The sequence below is a fragment of the Hemicordylus capensis genome, chromosome 4 (genome assembly GCF_027244095.1).
Source record: "Hemicordylus capensis ecotype Gifberg chromosome 4, rHemCap1.1.pri, whole genome shotgun sequence".
NCBI classification, from domain to species: Eukaryota; Metazoa; Chordata; class Lepidosauria; order Squamata; family Cordylidae; genus Hemicordylus; species Hemicordylus capensis.
The window spans coordinates 186,047,668-186,064,117 of record NC_069660.1 but is presented as its reverse complement, the minus strand read 5'-3'; the positions used below and the strand labels follow the sequence as shown (position 1 = coordinate 186,064,117).

Sequence of the window (16,450 nt, the reverse complement as noted above, 5' to 3'; positions counted from 1 at the left end):
TGCACACTTGTGTAATGGCAGTGTTCTTGTCCTGAAGATGGAAGTAGAAAGGATTAATATTTAAGACCTCAATGTGAAGGAAAATAAAATTTTGTTCAATTCTGCTAGAGAAAAACTGCGATGACTACAGCATGCTTGCTACAACACTGTAAATATTCCTCAGAAAAAGTCTGCATGCTTACTAATCGATCCATCAATTGCATTTTGAAAGTGTTTTGGAGTCCATGTCAATTTTGCCTTCACATGTGAGAGAACAATTCCTCTGATAGACAATGCTGTTAAACAGCAACACCTTAAACTATTTGCAAGAGGCAACCCATTGATGTCAATGGGTTGCTCCTTAGTTTCATGATATAAGCACCCCTGCTAACTAAACAAAGAGGCATCTTTCAAAGTGGTGATTCTCATATATTTAGCAGGGGGAGAGCAACTGGCCCTATCCAGCTCCAGCACACCATCCCTCCAGTGGCAGTTGCTGTTTGCTGTTGTTGGTATCTGCCTTATGTTTCTTTTTTTATATTGCAAGCCCTTTGGCGACAGGGGATCATCTTTTTGATTATTTATTTTACTATGTAAACTGCTTTGAGAACTTTGGTTGACAAGCGGTATATAAATATTTTAGTAGTTGTAGTAGTTGTAGTCTGAGGATAATTTCACACATCAGAAACTCAGTTCCAAATTAGCTCACATGGGCTGGTTTCATGATCTGACAAATTCAGCAAGTTCATTGCTTGTGTAGCTTGCTCCAGAAAATCCTGGAAGACACTATATATGGTCATCATCTTTCCTCATATATACTGAACTAATACTTTGACTCTAGTAAGTTGCTCATCCCAGCACAAAATTTCAGGTCTAGTCCTCACCTACAGCAAATGAGGTGGTTAAACCTGAGTCTGGAACATACCACCTGCTGGTATGTACATGCATGATTGAAGGCTGTACCATACAAAATAATTCTTTATACATGGAAAACTAATATTTTATTTACTTATTACATTTCTATATCACCACATACCGTCTCGTGCTGCTTTACAAAGCAAACAATAAAACCAGAATTTAAACCAAATTAAAACAGTTATAAGAAATTTAAAACAACTTAAACAGCAGAATAGAAACCAACTTACAGCTAATCAAAGGTTTGTTGAAATAAATGCATCTTGACTGCTCTTTTAGAACCTGCTAATGATGAGGAAGCTCTTGCAATAACAGGGAGTTTGTTCCAAAGTCTCAGGACAGTTATAGAGAAGGCCCAGCCCTGAGTCACCAACAGACAAGTTGCGGGCAGCTGCAGGCAGACCTCTCCCGAAGATCTTAATAAGCTGCGGGGGTCCTGAAGGAGAAGGCATTCTTGTAAAGACCCTGGGCCCAAACCATTCAGAGATTTATAGGCAATCACCAGCACTTTATATTTTCCCCAGAAACATATGGTCAGCCACTGTAATGCATTTAAAATAGGAGTAATATGATCTCTTCAGGTTGCCCCGGAGACCCAGCTGGCTGCCACATTCTGTACCAATTGCAGTTTACAGACGATGTACAAAGGCAGCTCCACATACACTGCAGTAGCCAGTTCTGGAGGTTACCATCAAGTGTACCACTGTTTTTAGGTCATTCTCCAAAAATGGTTGTCGCTGGTGTATCAGCCTAAGCTGATAAAAAGCACCCTTGGCCACTGCCTCAACCTGAGAGACCAGAGAGAGGCCTGGATCAAGAAGTACTCCCAGATTACATACCTGTTACTAGTGAGGAAGTGTGACTCCTTCCAGAACAGGCAGCTCTAATCCATCTCCTGAGTTATTCAGCTTCATTTTGTTCTCCCTCTGACATGCAGAAATAGATTACGGTGTCACCAGCATACTGGTAACACCCAGCACCAAATCTCCTGATGATCTCCCCCAGTAGTTTCATATAGATGTTAAAAAGCATAGGAGACAGTATGGAGCCTTATGGGATGCCATACAAAACCTCCCATTTAGAGGAAAAATAGTCTTCAAGTGACACTATCTGGAATCTCCTTGAGAGATAGGAGGAGAACCATTGCAGAACAGTACCTCCCACTCCCAACCCCTGTAGATGATCCAGAAGGATAACATGGTCAATGGTATCAAAAGCTGCTGAGAGATCCAAAAGGACCATCAGAATCACACTTCCTCTGTCAATTCCCAATTGGAGATCATCCATCAGGCTGACCAAGACAGTCTCAACCTCTTAGCCCACCCGGAAGCCAGTCTGAATGAGTCTAGATCATCTGTTTCCACCAAGATTGCCTGGAGCTGGGAGGCCACCACCCTCTCAATTACCTTGCCCAATCATGAAAGGTTAGAGACTGGCCTATAATTGCTTAGCTCTGAGGGATCTAATGTACAGAGATGCATTAATGATGTAAACAAAGCCATCTCTAACGGCCTCCCCACCAGATGATATGAGTCACGACAGGTAAGGGTTGAGAGAAGAGAACAGATAGTAAGCTGCACTGCTCCAAGCAACTTCTCCAGATCCTCAAGAGTCACGAATTCTTTAGTGAAGAAGACACTAAAGTGGTTCTTCCCCTTAGGCACTGTATTTTTAACTGTATTTTTGATTTTATGATGTTGTATTTTAATTATTTTTATATTAGTTTTATTGTAACCTGCTCTGAGACCTTTGGGTATAGGGCGGGCTAGAAATGCTAAATAGATAGATAGATAGATAGATAGATAGATAGATAGATAGATAGAAACTGATCCAGTCTAACCATGTAAAAGGAGTTTCTGGATACCTTACCACTAGACTCACCATATTAGGGAGAAGGTTAGGCTAGAACCCTTTTCCCTGGTGTACTAGTAATCTGTGTACAGGAAAGCTTTTGGTATGCAGGATCATTCAGTCTTGTGATCCCTTGCCCCAGTATGATGTGGTACAGCTCAAAGACGATGAAACACCTAATTTGCTATATGTTTATCAGTCTGATTCAGAAAGAGTTGTGCAAGATTCCCCATGGTTCCTGTTTCCTCCCCAGCTGTATAGGGGAGGATTAGCATCCCCCACCCACCACGCACCCACACATTTAAACCAAGTAAGTGAACAGGTCCCCTAATGACTGTTATGAAACTGTAATGATATGAAGTGAGGTAGGATTGTTTTAACATGCATTTGAACTGCCTATGTTTGTGATTTGATCGAAACAGGGAAATTTTTCTGTTGAAGTGTGTGTGTGTGTGTGTGTGTGTGTTTGTAAAAATTCAATTTTCTACTTTCATTATTCAATTTTGTTAACATTAGCAGTTATGAATGCTGATAGATCTACATTAATCTTTCAGTTAAGTCCAACATGTTATCTGTGCTTTCTGAGTGTGTTCATCTTTTAATCTCAACTTGCAAAATGTCTCCCACCCCACTTTCCCTGGTACATATACAGTATAATAGCCATTGTCTCCACAATCTGCTTCCTCCATTTGACAAAGCAGACTTTAGTTTATGAAGGCAGACACTTTGCTGTTTAGAGATTTTAGCTGTGGCAGTGGGAGGAGCAGGGGAAATAATGGATTAGATCCTATGAAGTGCAAGCTTCAAGGTGCTTCTACTCAGTGTTTGGTTATTCATTCCTCCCCCTGCAGCTCCACTCCCTAAAGCCCAAGCCAAGCCATTCATCATCCTTGGGGGCAGCTTTTGAGGAGGTAGAAGGAGCCGCTTGTGCAAGGAGGAGGTCTTTTAAGTGGGTTTCCTTTGGCTTGTGATTCTTTGACCCATTAAATCTGGCCTGTTCACAATTAACTATAAACAGGCAAGATTCAATGTGTTGGATCCTAAGAAGCACAAGTCAAAAGTGAATCTTCAAATCTTGCTGTATTTCACGTTCAGGTGTACAAAATTTCACTTTGCATTCTAAAAAGCACCTTGTCAAACATGCCAGTAGAGATATGCACAGAACCTGCGGGGGCCAGTTTGAAGGCAGGAAATACCTTTAAGGGCAGGTGAAGGTGCTCTTACCCCTCCCGCTGCATTTCCCCCACCAGCGTTGCACTTTCAAAAGGTCCAGTGAGGTGGCAGTGTACCTCCCTGATGCCCCGTTCCCTTGTTGGACCAGAAGTGACAGGAAGTACCTGGCACTCATGCTCATGTCAGTGCGAACGAGCGCATGCTCACATGTCACACATGCACCCAATGTGCACACGTGCACCAGGTACTTCCTATCACTTCTGGTCCAACAAAGGAACGGGGTGGCAGGGAGGTACGCTGCTGCCCTGCCAGACCATTTGAAAGTGCAGTGCTGGCAAGGGAAATGCAGCAGGATGGGTAAGGGCACACTCCCCCGCCCTTAAAGGTATCCCCCCCCCTTTGAACCGGCTGAACTGCCGGTCATTCAAACCTGTTTGGAGGCCCATAAAAGGGTCTCCAAACAGGTTCGTGCACATCCCTAAATGCCAGCAGAAATGGAGAAAAATGCAATCCTATCTATAGCAACGGGGTGGTGAAGTGATGTACATCCAGCCCCTGCAGCCCCCATATGCCTTGTGACTTCATGCCACACCTATTCTGAAGTCACTTGTTCTTGCCTGTGACTTCATCCTGCCAGAGAAAGCAACAATTGCAGCATCTTGGGCATGCAGTCTGTATATCAGGATTAGTGTTACAAGGCTGCAAAAAAGGTAACCTGCTTTCAGCTTTCTTCTAGTTCACACAGCAACTTAACTGACATAATTGTGAATTCTTACTCTTGTGCTCCAGATGCTGTTAGTATTCAGTGTGGTATTTTTGCCTTCTCTTTCTTTTCTTCTGATAGATTGCTTGCTATACTGGCATAATCTGTGGGAAAAAATTCTTCTCTCGGTAGCTGTGTTTCTTTTTAATTGTCACTTTTAAGTAATGCTGATGCTGAAGAGTTTTCTTAACCTATTTCTTATCGCTCCTGCTTATTGATTTTTCATTAGAAAACAAGCTAAGAAAAACAATCATAAGGGCAAACTCCAAAATAATGATGACTACAAGGAACAACAGAATTCCAAGATAAAAGAAGGCACATGGGTAACCACATCTGTATTCATGAAAACAGAATAGGTTTTTCCTTTCTCAGAGTAAGTTCAGTTGTATGAAATGATGATTAACAGATTTAGTACCTGTACAGATCTTGTTTATCAACACACCATAGCCTTGCCCCCACCCATGCCATCTTTCTGCTCTCATATCATAGCAAATCGTATCACAACATATACACTGTCAGTGACTGACCAAGAGAGGGATCTTGGGGTCATGGTGGACAGCTCGAAAGTGTTGACTCAATGTGCAGCAGCTGTGAAAAAGGCAAATTCCATGATTGGAATCATTAGGAAGCGGTTTAAAAATAAAACTGCTAATATTATAATGCCCTTATACAAAACTATGATGCAGCCATATTTGGAGTACTGTGTAGACTTCTCATCACCATATCGTAAGAAGGACATTGTAGAATGGAAAAGGTGCAGAAGAGGGCAACCAGGGGCTTAGAGCACCTTCCTTATGAGGCAAGGCTACAGAACCTGGGGCTTTTTAGTATAGAAAAAAGATGACTGAGGGGAGATATGATAGAAGTCTAGAAAATCATGCATGATGTGGAGAAATTGGATAGAGAGAAATTTTTCTCCCTCTCTCATAACACCAAAATCACCAGAGGTCATTCCATAAAACTGATTGCCAAGAAAGTTTTCACACAATGCATAATCAGCCTATGGAATTCTCTACCATGAGATGTGGGGACAGCCAACAGCTTGGATGGCTTTAAGAGGGGTTTAGATAAATTCATGGAGGACAGGTCTATCAATGGCTACTAGTCAGAGGGCTATAGGCCACCTCCAGTCTCAGAGGCAAGATGCCTCTAAATACTAGTTGCAGGGAAGTAATAGTAGGAGAGAGGGTATGCCTTCAGCTCTTGCCTGTGGGCTTCCCAGAGGCATCTGCTAGGTCACTATGTGAAATAGGATGCTGGACTAGATGGGCCATGGGCCTGATCCAACAGGGCTTTTCTTATGTTTAAAATCTTATGTTCTAAATCTTCAGTTCCATCACCCTCAGCCATCCAAATGGACCCTGCTTCTTCAAACAATTCCTCCCTTGCTGCTCCTTATGCCCAGAACTGCCTCCCAGAATGCCTGTGAAGCCATTCCTCTTGTTACCTTCAAAATCTGTCCTCAGTACCCACTTTGCCTGAGAAATCTTTGACCTGACTCCCTAGTCCTCTTACTCAGTCACAGCTAAGCCCACATAAATGTACATGAAATAACTGCATATTCTTCCCTGCCTCCACTCCCCTTCCCTTCCCCTCTTGTTTCCCTTATGTTCTCATTCTGTGTAAACAACCATGCACATAGCTGATGTTATATTAAAATAAAAATAATAAAATATTTGCCAGAATGACAGTTACAATTGTACAGGTTTATGAAATTTATGATTTTATGATGTGGTGATAGTCACAAGTATAAAAGGCTTTATAAAAAGATTAAGGCAAATTAAGTTACGAAATTCTATTAACAGGTACTAACCATGATAGTAAGACAGAACCTTCATGTTCTATCTCTTCATGAGAGCCAGCGTGGTGTAGTGGTTAGAGTGCTGGACTAGGACCGGGAGACCCGAGTTCAAATCCCCATTCAGCCATGAAACTAGCTGGGTGACTCTGGGCCAGTCACTTCGCTCGCAGCCTAACCTACTTCACAGGGTTGTTGTGAAAGAGAAACTCAATTATGTAGTACTCTCTGGGCTCCTTGGAAGAAGAGCGGGATATAAATGTAATAATAATAATAATAATAATAATGACAACAACCAAAATAATCCCAGTGGTAATTGGCGCCCTGGGTGCAGTTCCAAAAGACCTTGAAGAGCACTTCAACACCATAGGGGCCACAGAAGTCACCATCGGCCAATTACAAAAAGCAGCTTTACTGGGAAAAGCCTATATTCTGCGACGATATCTATAACAGCAACAACATTGACAATAAAATTCTGGCATCCCAGGTCCTTGGGAAGGACTCGATGTCTGGATAAAACAAACCAGTCAATAACACCTGTCTGACTGTGTAAAATAATAATAATAATAATTAATAATAATGTTCAGAGGTTCACATACCTCCACATACCAGTTACTGCAGGTATAACCAAAGAAAGTCTGTTACCTTTATACTCTGGGAGCTTCCAAAGGCATCTGTTTGACTACTGTTAGAAACATTGATTATGGGACATGTTCTCTTAACCCACACAATTGTAGTTAAAAGACTAACTACAATCAGCAAGCTGAGTATGCTGACTGTATTCCCACAGACTGCAGTGAAAATCTGAGCTTTAGCACCAATTGTAATCTTAGATCAGATCATATTTACTGATCTCAGTTTAATCCTAAATAACTGCAGCAGTTGGTGCTAATACATCCGCTCGCCGCTCTTCCGCGGCATGGCTCGCTTGTCCCAGCCCCCTCTACAAGGAGCACGCGGAGCTGGGAGTTGCTGATGATTGGCCCCGACCACTTCCATGGGCAGGGCCGGATGTCCCGAGATCGTCGGCGCGCCTGCGCCGGCTCAGTCCTCCTCTCGTAGGCAGAGGGGAAGGATGTGCCATGCTCGAGCTCCAGCCAGGCTGCGAGCATGTGGCCTGGCCTTAGGGAGCGAGCCGGCAAACGGGGCAAGAGTGGAGAGTCGGGCCGGAGGCCCGCCCGCTCGTTGCTAGCCCAGCGCCTACGAGCGCGCGGGCCGGGTACGGCCGGCACGGCTGACGCCGGGCACCATTTTGCGGGGCCCGCGTAGCCCGATCGGCACCACCAACGGGTCGCCAGCGCGGCCTGGCCTCAGTCGCAGGGTGGCTATCGCCCGGGGCCTCATCGGGCCTTCTCTACCCCTGCCTGTGGGCTGTGGCCTTAAGCCCTCCCCCCCTTGGGCGGCGGGCAGCGGGGGAGCATGGGCAGGCACAGGGCACCATTTTCGTCGCCCCTGCGGCCCGAGCGGCACCACTTGGGCGGCTCCCACGTGGCCTGGCTCGTGTCTCTGGGGCCTGGCCTGCACAGAGTGTCGGGCTTCGACGCCCACCCTCCTTGGGGCGCCTTACCCCTGACTGGAGGCTTTAGCTTCGGCCCTCCCCCCATAAGCAGCGGGGCCTAGCGGAGAGTCGGCACCCGCCTGCTTGACTGCCACTTCTGCCTCAGCCCGCCACAGCAACAGTGTTTGTCCGCGGGCAGTGGAGACCCTTCAGAGGACAGCAGGAGCTGCAGGCCGGGTCCTACCTGGCCCAGGTTTGGGGGGTGCAGCGCGGGTGGTTGGGGCAGGCTGGGATAAGGCCTGGGAGGGCAGGTCGGGGGATTTGGGCCCTTGCATAAGACACCGCTTAGCCGAAGCAGTCAGCGGGGGGAGGGACACTCCAACTTGCCGGTTCATATCCCACCCCCACCCCCATAGCGCTTGGGCACGCACTGACCCCTTATTCCGCACTTGGGCCTCAGGTTAACCCCCCCCAGGCAGGATGAGCGCGATATTGAGTTGAGCGCCATTAGGGCCCTCATCGCGCGACTGGAGGCTATTGCTGGGGGTCGGGAGGCATTGCAGGGTGATGGAGGGGGCCCATCGGGGGCTGCAACTTCCAGGGAGGGGGAACCCCCTACCCCCGTGAACTCGCATAGGATGACTAGGGCTATGAAGCGGACTAAACTGATGCAAGGTTTTACTGACCGTCTAGCAGTGCTCGAGGCAGCCACGGCATCCGTTCTTGCCGCAAGCGGCATCAGGGATGCGGAGGGACTCGGCGGAGATGGTGGGACAGTGTCTGGATCTACATCAGGAGCCGCCTCCAAGGACCAGGCTGGACAAGGTGGTGAGTCCCCACAAGGGGTCTGGCCTTGGGGTTTGCCGTGGAACCCTCCTGGCGGCCCCTTCGGGTGGTTCCCAGGCCCGATGAATTGGGCTTCCCTACACGCAACATGCAATCAGGTCTGGCAAGGGGGGGCAGGACATTCGGGGGCTCATGCCACCCCAGCGCCGGCACAACCAGCCAGCAACGGCAGCAGCCTTGACAGTGGTCCGGTCCCCCTGGGCGACCACCTGCTGCCGCATTTAAAGGAACGCATCTGGAAGGGTGAATATATAGATGTCTTCCAGCTGCTGTTCAAGGACCCTGAGCCTGTGGGGAAGGACAGGGAGCAAGAGAGGGAGAAGGAAAGGACCATAGAGCGTAATTGGAACAACTAGGTGTCTGGGTTCACCATATACATGGGGGTGGTCACAGAGAGGTAACCGGAAAGAGGCCCTGCCCTCAGTAAGTACTTTGATACCATTCATAGGGTGTTCATGGATTTTGGAGGCAACTTCTGGGAGGCCTATGACCAAGCGTTTAGGGGCGTGCATCTAACTACCAGGGGATCTCAGGGGAGAAACAACATTCTGAGCTGTGGCTTAGAATCACAGACCCCTTCCAGGCCCCTTACTGGGGAACGCGCGGAAAGCAGCCACCTAATTTCCAAGACCCCGGAGGCGTCAGCGGCTTCCTCCACCAGCACCCAGGGGGTTCAAAGTCCCCTGGTGTGCTGGGAATACAACAGGAGTGGGAAATGTGCGCAGTTCCCCTGCAAATTTAGGCATGACTGTGGCTTTTGCGGGGGCAGGCACCCCGGGCTTAGCTGCCCTCGCACAAAGGGCTTCAGAGAGGGTGGCGGGGGCCACCGCGCTAGCGGGGGCAAAGGCCCCTCAATGGCCCACGGTGGTGGCTCTGGAAAGGGGCCCCACCCCAATTAAGATCTCGGTGCTGCAGGGGCTGCTGCGCGACTACCCAGATAGGGAGCGCGCGCGGTACTTGGAAGCTGGATTCTCGGAAGGTTTTAGGATTCCATGCCAGCTCCCACACAAATTTAGTTTGGCCAACAACCTAAGATCAGTAAATGGGATGGATCAGGTAGTGTTCAAGAAGATTAACAAGGAGGTGGCTTTAGGCCGGGTTTTAGGCCCGTTTGACGAGCCCCCCCTTCAAACTCTGAGTATATCCCCCTTAGGCATAGTGCCTAAGAAAGCTCCCAGCGAGTATAGGCTGATTCACCACCTGCCCTACCCCAAGGGCTGCTCGGTCAATGACGGCATACCGGCCGAGCTGTGCTCGGTCTGCTATACTTCATTTGATGAAATGACAGCAATGGTCCAGGCCAGCGGGCCTGGGGCATTGCTAGCCAAGTGCGACCTCGAATCGGCCTTCTGGCTGCTACCAGTCCATCCCAGCAACTGATCTGTTGGGGTTCACCTTCGGGGAGAAGTATTACATTGACAGGGCACTCCCCATGGGCTGCTCGGTGTTGTGCGTGGCCTTTGAGGCCTTCAGCACAATGCTGGAGTGGGCGCTGCTCCGGAGGGCACGGCTTAACTCCTTGGCTCATTACTTGACAATTAACTTTTCGGAGGCCGGGCAGGCTCAGATCAATGTTCCACGCTATTAGGCATGTTTGTTGCTCTGTGCCAGGAGCTTGGGGTACCCCTGGCTAAGGACAAGACAGAAGGGCCGGAGACCAGGATTACATTTCTGGGCATAGAATTGGACACACAGGGGCAGCTGTCGCAGCTACCCTTGGATAAGCTGGAGGCTCTTAAGGCTCTCTTGAGGGCCTGCTTGCAGGTCAAAAAGATTACACTGCGCCAGCTGCAATCTCTGATCGGGCATCTTAATTTCGCCTGCCGGGTGGTGGCTCCCGGCCACTCATTCTTGCGGCGTGTCTGTGATGCCGTGGCGGGCTGCAGGCTGCCGCACTTCCGAATTAGGGTGACCGCGGCCATGAAGGAGGACATGAGGCTATGGTTGGGCTTCCTGGACTCCTTCAATGGGGTTTCCTTCTGGCGGGTGTCACAACTCCTGGAGGCGGACTTTCAAGTGCAGTCCGATGCAGCCGGTGGCCTCGGTTTCAGCCTATATCTAAGGGGCAGGTGGTGCACTGAGCAATGGCCAGGTGGCTGGGCCAAGCAGGAAATCACGAGAGACCTCACCTTCCTCGAGCTATTCCCCATAGTGGTTGCCGTTCACATCTGGGCAGACCAGTTTCGCAACTCAGCCGTGCACTTCTGGTGCGACAACATGGCAGCGGTGCAGGTCGTCAACCAACAAACCTCCAAGTCCCAGAGAGTCATGAGGTTAGTCCGGGCTTTGGTGCTAGCATGCCTGCAGAATAACATACTGTTCACAGCGCAGCACGTGCCAGGAGCGCAGAACAATATCGCAGATGCTCTTTCTCGTTTTCAGATGCAGCGCTTTTGGCAGCTGGCTCCCGATGCTTTCCCAAGGCCCGAGAAGATGCCTGTTGGGCTATGGAGCCTTGGAGTGTAGAGGCACTCAGGGCAATCAAGGCCTCAATAGCACCTAGGACACAAGTAGCTTATGGCAGGAGGGTTGAAGCCTTCCAACATTTCAGGTCACAGGCAGGGATCGGTCAGGCCTGGTCAGCCCCACCCAAGCACCTGATGCAGTACTTGGTACACCTCCGTGCAGGCGGGCTTGCAGAGAGCACCATGGCCGGGCACTTGGCAGCGCTGGCCTTCTATGCGAAGGCCAGGGGTCTGCCTGACCACTCGAGCGATTTCAGAGTACGGCACATGCTGGTGGGCTGGGCCAGGGAGTCACCAGCCCAGCCAGACCAACGCCGGCCCATTACACCAGACGCGCTGCAGCATGCCGTGCAGGGCCTGGGGGAAGTGTGCGCATCCCCCCACGAGGTGATGTTGTTCCAGGCTGCATCGCTGGTGGCCTTCTATGGGGCCTTCAGGGTTGGGGAGCTGTTCCCCAGGGGGACACGAGACCCGGCAGGAAGGGTCGTGCAGAAGCGCGACCTAGCTGTGGACTCAGCCTCGGTGACGCTGAGGCTGTGCTTCTCTAAAACTGACCAGCGGGGCAGGGGGCATCTGGTTACACTGCACAGAGCAGATGATCCCCACATGTGCCCGGTGTGGGCCCTGATGGCCTACATGGCAGCCAGAGGCGAGGCAGAGGAGTGCCTATTTGTGCATGCTAATGGCAGCCATTTGTCCCAGTACCAATTTTGGTCAGTTATGAGGAGAGCCTTTAACGTGGCTGGGGTTTCAACACAACACCTGTCAGCGCACTCCTTCAGAATAGGGGCGGCCTTGGCGGCTGCGGGCCTCAGCTATTCGGGCGCCGCAATCCAGAGCCTGGGCCGTTGCTGGTCTGCGGTTTACCGCAGATATGTGAGCTGAGAGCAACAAAGCACTCCCAACCCCCCCCCCGCCCTTTCCGCGCCAGCTCCCCCCCTCCCCGCTGGCCTCCCATCTCACGTGTGTTCTCTCTCCTGCACAGGGGTGAAGCCTCCGGTGAAGCGGGCCAGCGTCCTTGTCCTGGGCCACTCCTTTATTTTCTGGGCCCTCAAGTGGGCGCAAGGCATGGAGCCGGGAACAAAACTGGGCCTGGTGCATTGGGCCACCACTGAGTGGCTCAGGTGGAGGGGAATGCGAAGAGCACAGCTGCTGCCGATGCTGCGGGAGACCTGGAGGAGAATCCGGCGCCGGATATCCTGCTCTTGCATTTCGGGGGGAATGACCTGACTAGCCAGTCAGGTATTTCTCTTGCACGGCCGATCGAGCAGGATCTCGGCGCGGTGCTGTCATGGTGCCCCGGGGCGGTCATTCTTTGGTCCGACATCACTCAGCGCAGGGTCTGGCGGGGGGCACTCAAACAGAACAAGGTGGACAGGGCTAGACAGGGGGTTAACGCAGCTATTGCACGCTTTCTGGCCTCCAATGGTGGCGGGTGTTTCCCGCATGATGACATCATGTACTCACAGCCCGGGCTCTATCGAGGTGATGGGGTCCACCTGTCAGCCACAGGCATGAGGGTTTTTTTATAGACGATTTGAGGCTGGGATTGGTGACAGTGATACTGGGTCTGTGGGGTGCGGGGCGTTAAACGAGGCTAACGCCCTCTATGGCAGGTACAGTGCGGTGGGAAAATGCTAATTAGAATGGGTGTGGCACCTTAGGTAAAGTAAATCTAGGTGGGCGAGCCAATCCCTTGAGGCTTGACAGATCAGGGATGTGGCTTGGCCCATGCCTCTCTACAGGCGGCATCCTCCCCGTATGGCTGTGCAGCGTCGGTGGGACATCGTGCTGTTAGTTAAAGCTTGACCTTAGGCTGGCGAAGAAGGGCACCTCCACTACTGGGGGAGGACTGGCCTGGAGCCAAGGTGCTATCGCCACGGTTGTTTAGGTGGTGGCGGCCACAGTGTGGCCGGCCCGCTAGGCACCGCACTGCATGGAGTCTAGCTAATCCCAGCCGATACAGCTGTAACCAAAACCTCAATAAACATTTGACCGTTCCAACCATAGCAATGTCTCCGCATGTCCTTTGGGTCTGGGGACAATAAAGCCGCTCGCCACTCTTCCGTAGCGCGGCTCGCTTGTCCCAGCCCCCTCTACAAGGAGCACACGGGGCTGGGAGCTGCTGGTGTTTGGCCCCGATCACTTCCATGGGCGGGGCCGGATGTCCCGAGACCATCGGCGCACCTGCCCCGGCTCAGTCCTCCTCTTCTAGGCAGACCCTCCCTCCCATCCCTCAGATATAGACTGGGCACTTGCTGGTCGCCAATTGGGGCTGGGCAGGAATTTTTGGGGTACACACCTGTTTGGCTCCTGGTGTGCACCTTTTTTCACCTGCCTCAGGCTATATCAGGGTTTCGTAGGTAGCTAGCCAGCTGATAACTGGGTCAACTCCTCAGGGTCGGCGGGTACAGTGCGGTGGGGAAATGCTAATTAGAATAGGTGTGGCACATTAGGTAAAGTAAATCTAGGAGGGTGAGCTGATCCCTTGAGGCTTGACAGATCAGGGATGTGGCTTGGCCCATGCCTCTCTAAAGGCGGCATCCTCCCTGTATGGCTGTGCAGCATCGGTGGGACGTCGTGCTGTTAGTTAAAGCCTGACCTTAGGTTGGCGAAGAAGGGCACCTCCGCTACTGGGGGAGGACTGGCCTGGAGCCAAGGTGCTATCACCACGGTCGTTTAGGTGGTGGCGGCCACAGTGTGGCCAGCCCGCTAGGCACCGCACTGCATGAGGTCTAGCCAATCCCAGTCGATACAGCTGTAACCAAAACCTCAATAAATATTTGATCGTTCCCACCTAGCAATGTCTCTGCATCTCCTTGGGGTCTGGGGACAAAGTGTGGTTTCTTATGTTATGCTCTTCAGGAGTGCTCCACGGTTGTAGTTAACCCTGACCATGGGAACACTGCCATATGCACCTTGGTATAATGGCACAATACATGTGTAACACCATCAGTTGTGTCATTCAAATAGCTTTCCCTTTCTATCAACACAGAAATGGAGTCCCAAGCTTTTTTTGAGGGCTACTGCAATATTTTCTATGGGGAAAGTCAGCCATTGAAATGTGCATGCACTGTTCAGAATGAATGGCAGTGGTTCACATGATGTGCAGTGTTACAAAGATGTAACACTGCGCCCCGGGACTGCTGCAGAATCAGAAGGCAGCCCCAATGCTGATAAGAATGTGAGGTTGTGCTAGCAGTGCTTCTGCAGTTTTCCCCATTCATAACACCCACCCATTTTCTACAGCACCGGGGCTGCCTTCCAATTCCACAGTAGCCTTGAATGCAGTATTACATCTCTGTAATGCTGTGTGCATCATGTTAGCCACTTAGTGTGTATTGTTCCATATAAACTTGAACTTGTTCGTACCCAGCTTTACAAAGTCATTGTGTTATGTACTTCAAGAAACAGAAAGGCTCTCTGCAGTGCAAATGGGCTGGAATGCTTTCTGAGCAGCAAAGAACCACACTTGATGAGAACAAATAGTGCAACCAGATGCAAAAGGAAAGGGCTTTTGCATTGTTAGTAACTGTGTAGAAGAGGGGATCTGGGTAAACCCCTGCTAACTTGGCAAAGAGGCACCCCTTAACATGGTGATTCTCTTTATTTAACAGGGGAGAGTAACTGGCTCTATCTACGCCCAGCACAGTACTTCCAGTGACTGTTGCTGGTGTCTATCTTATGTTTCTTTTTAGATTGTGAGCCCTTTGGGAAGAGAGAGCCATCTTATTTATTTATTATTTCTCTGTGTAAATGCCCTGAGCCATTTTGGAAGGGCGGTATAGAAATCGAATTAATAATAATAACAACCGCAACAACAGCAATAACAACTTCCGACTACATACAAATATCTGAACACAATACACCAGATATAAATGCAGTCGAGAATAAAGAAAAACAAGTTAAAATAATCGACATAGCAATACCAGGTGATAGCAGAATAGAAGAAAAAGAAATAGAAAAAAATCACCAAATACAAAGATCTACAAACTGAAACTGAAAGGCTGTGGCAGAAGAAGACCAAAATAATCCCAGTGGTAATTGGCGCCCTGGGTGCAGTTCCAAAAGACCTTGAAGAGCACCTCAACACCATAGGGGCCACAGAAATCACCATCAGCCAATTACAAAAAGCAACTTTACTGGGAACAGCCTATATTCTGCCACGATATCTATAACAACAGCAACAACATTGACAATAAAATTCTGGCATCCCAGGTCCTTGGGAAGGCCTCGGTGTCTGGATAAAACAAACCAGTCAATAACACCTGTCTGGCTGTGTAAACAACAACAACAATTCAGAGTGGATAGAAAAGCCATGCCTGACAAAAGGTCATTTCCACATTTCCAGGCTTCAGAGCCCTGTATGTTTTTGCATCTTGCCTAACAGCAAGAAATTTTACATAATAACATAAGTAAAAGGCAGGTCTCTGCCCTGTAGAGCTTGCAGTTGAAATTTAGAGGAGGACAGGGAGACAATGGAGGAGGGCGGGGGGCTTACTAATTATCCTGTGTTGCTGAATGCCACTCAATTTGTTTTTTCATCATACTGGAAAATGCACGACTGAGTGCATGTAGAGTATAGTGCTCACTGTGCACTCAGCTGAGGTAAAAGTGCCACCTCTACGAAACAAACTCAGTTGTGCATTTTCCAGTATGATGGTTGCTTTTATCCTTATTTTAAAGAAAGCAATTTTGTTCTCCTTTTGAAGCTGATAGAAAGGAGTAATTATCTGTGAATGGCAAATGTCCTGTTATTTGTTGTTTGTTTGTTTCTTCTTCTTCTTCTTTCTGGCAACAAGAGAGAAAAGGTAATGTACAGTGTGTGTGTGTGCTTCCTGTCTGGCATTATATTTTCAAGCCATGTGTCTCATGACAAGAGGCTGGAGGACTCAGTACTGCTTTTATAAGATGTACTGGGCAAATTATAACACGCAGCATATCTGTCGCTGGGTGTAACAATCATGCTCAACAGTCAGTAAACACACTGAAAAGCTAAGATAAGGAGCTGACACTTTTAGAAGAGACGCAGATTATCCATGCTTAGAGCACAATAAATCAACCATACAGAAATTGGTCAGTAAAAAAATTATTTTCTCTCTCATGTAGATTTAATATGTGATTGGTATAATATATAACCCAGAGATAATTGGATCTCTTGC

At 49.2% G+C, this 16,450-nt stretch overlaps 1 long non-coding RNA gene across 1 annotated transcript in view; it reads right to left on the bottom strand.

The window, feature by feature from the left end:
• Positions 1-1,010: 1,010 nt before the first annotated feature.
• Positions 1,011-16,450, bottom strand: part of LOC128324353 (uncharacterized) — a 108,349-nt gene continuing 92,909 nt past the window's right edge. Inside the window, exon 3 of the long non-coding RNA XR_008306804.1 lies at positions 1,011-1,330. This is a non-coding gene — a long non-coding RNA (uncharacterized LOC128324353). The remainder of the gene's footprint in view (positions 1,331-16,450) is intronic.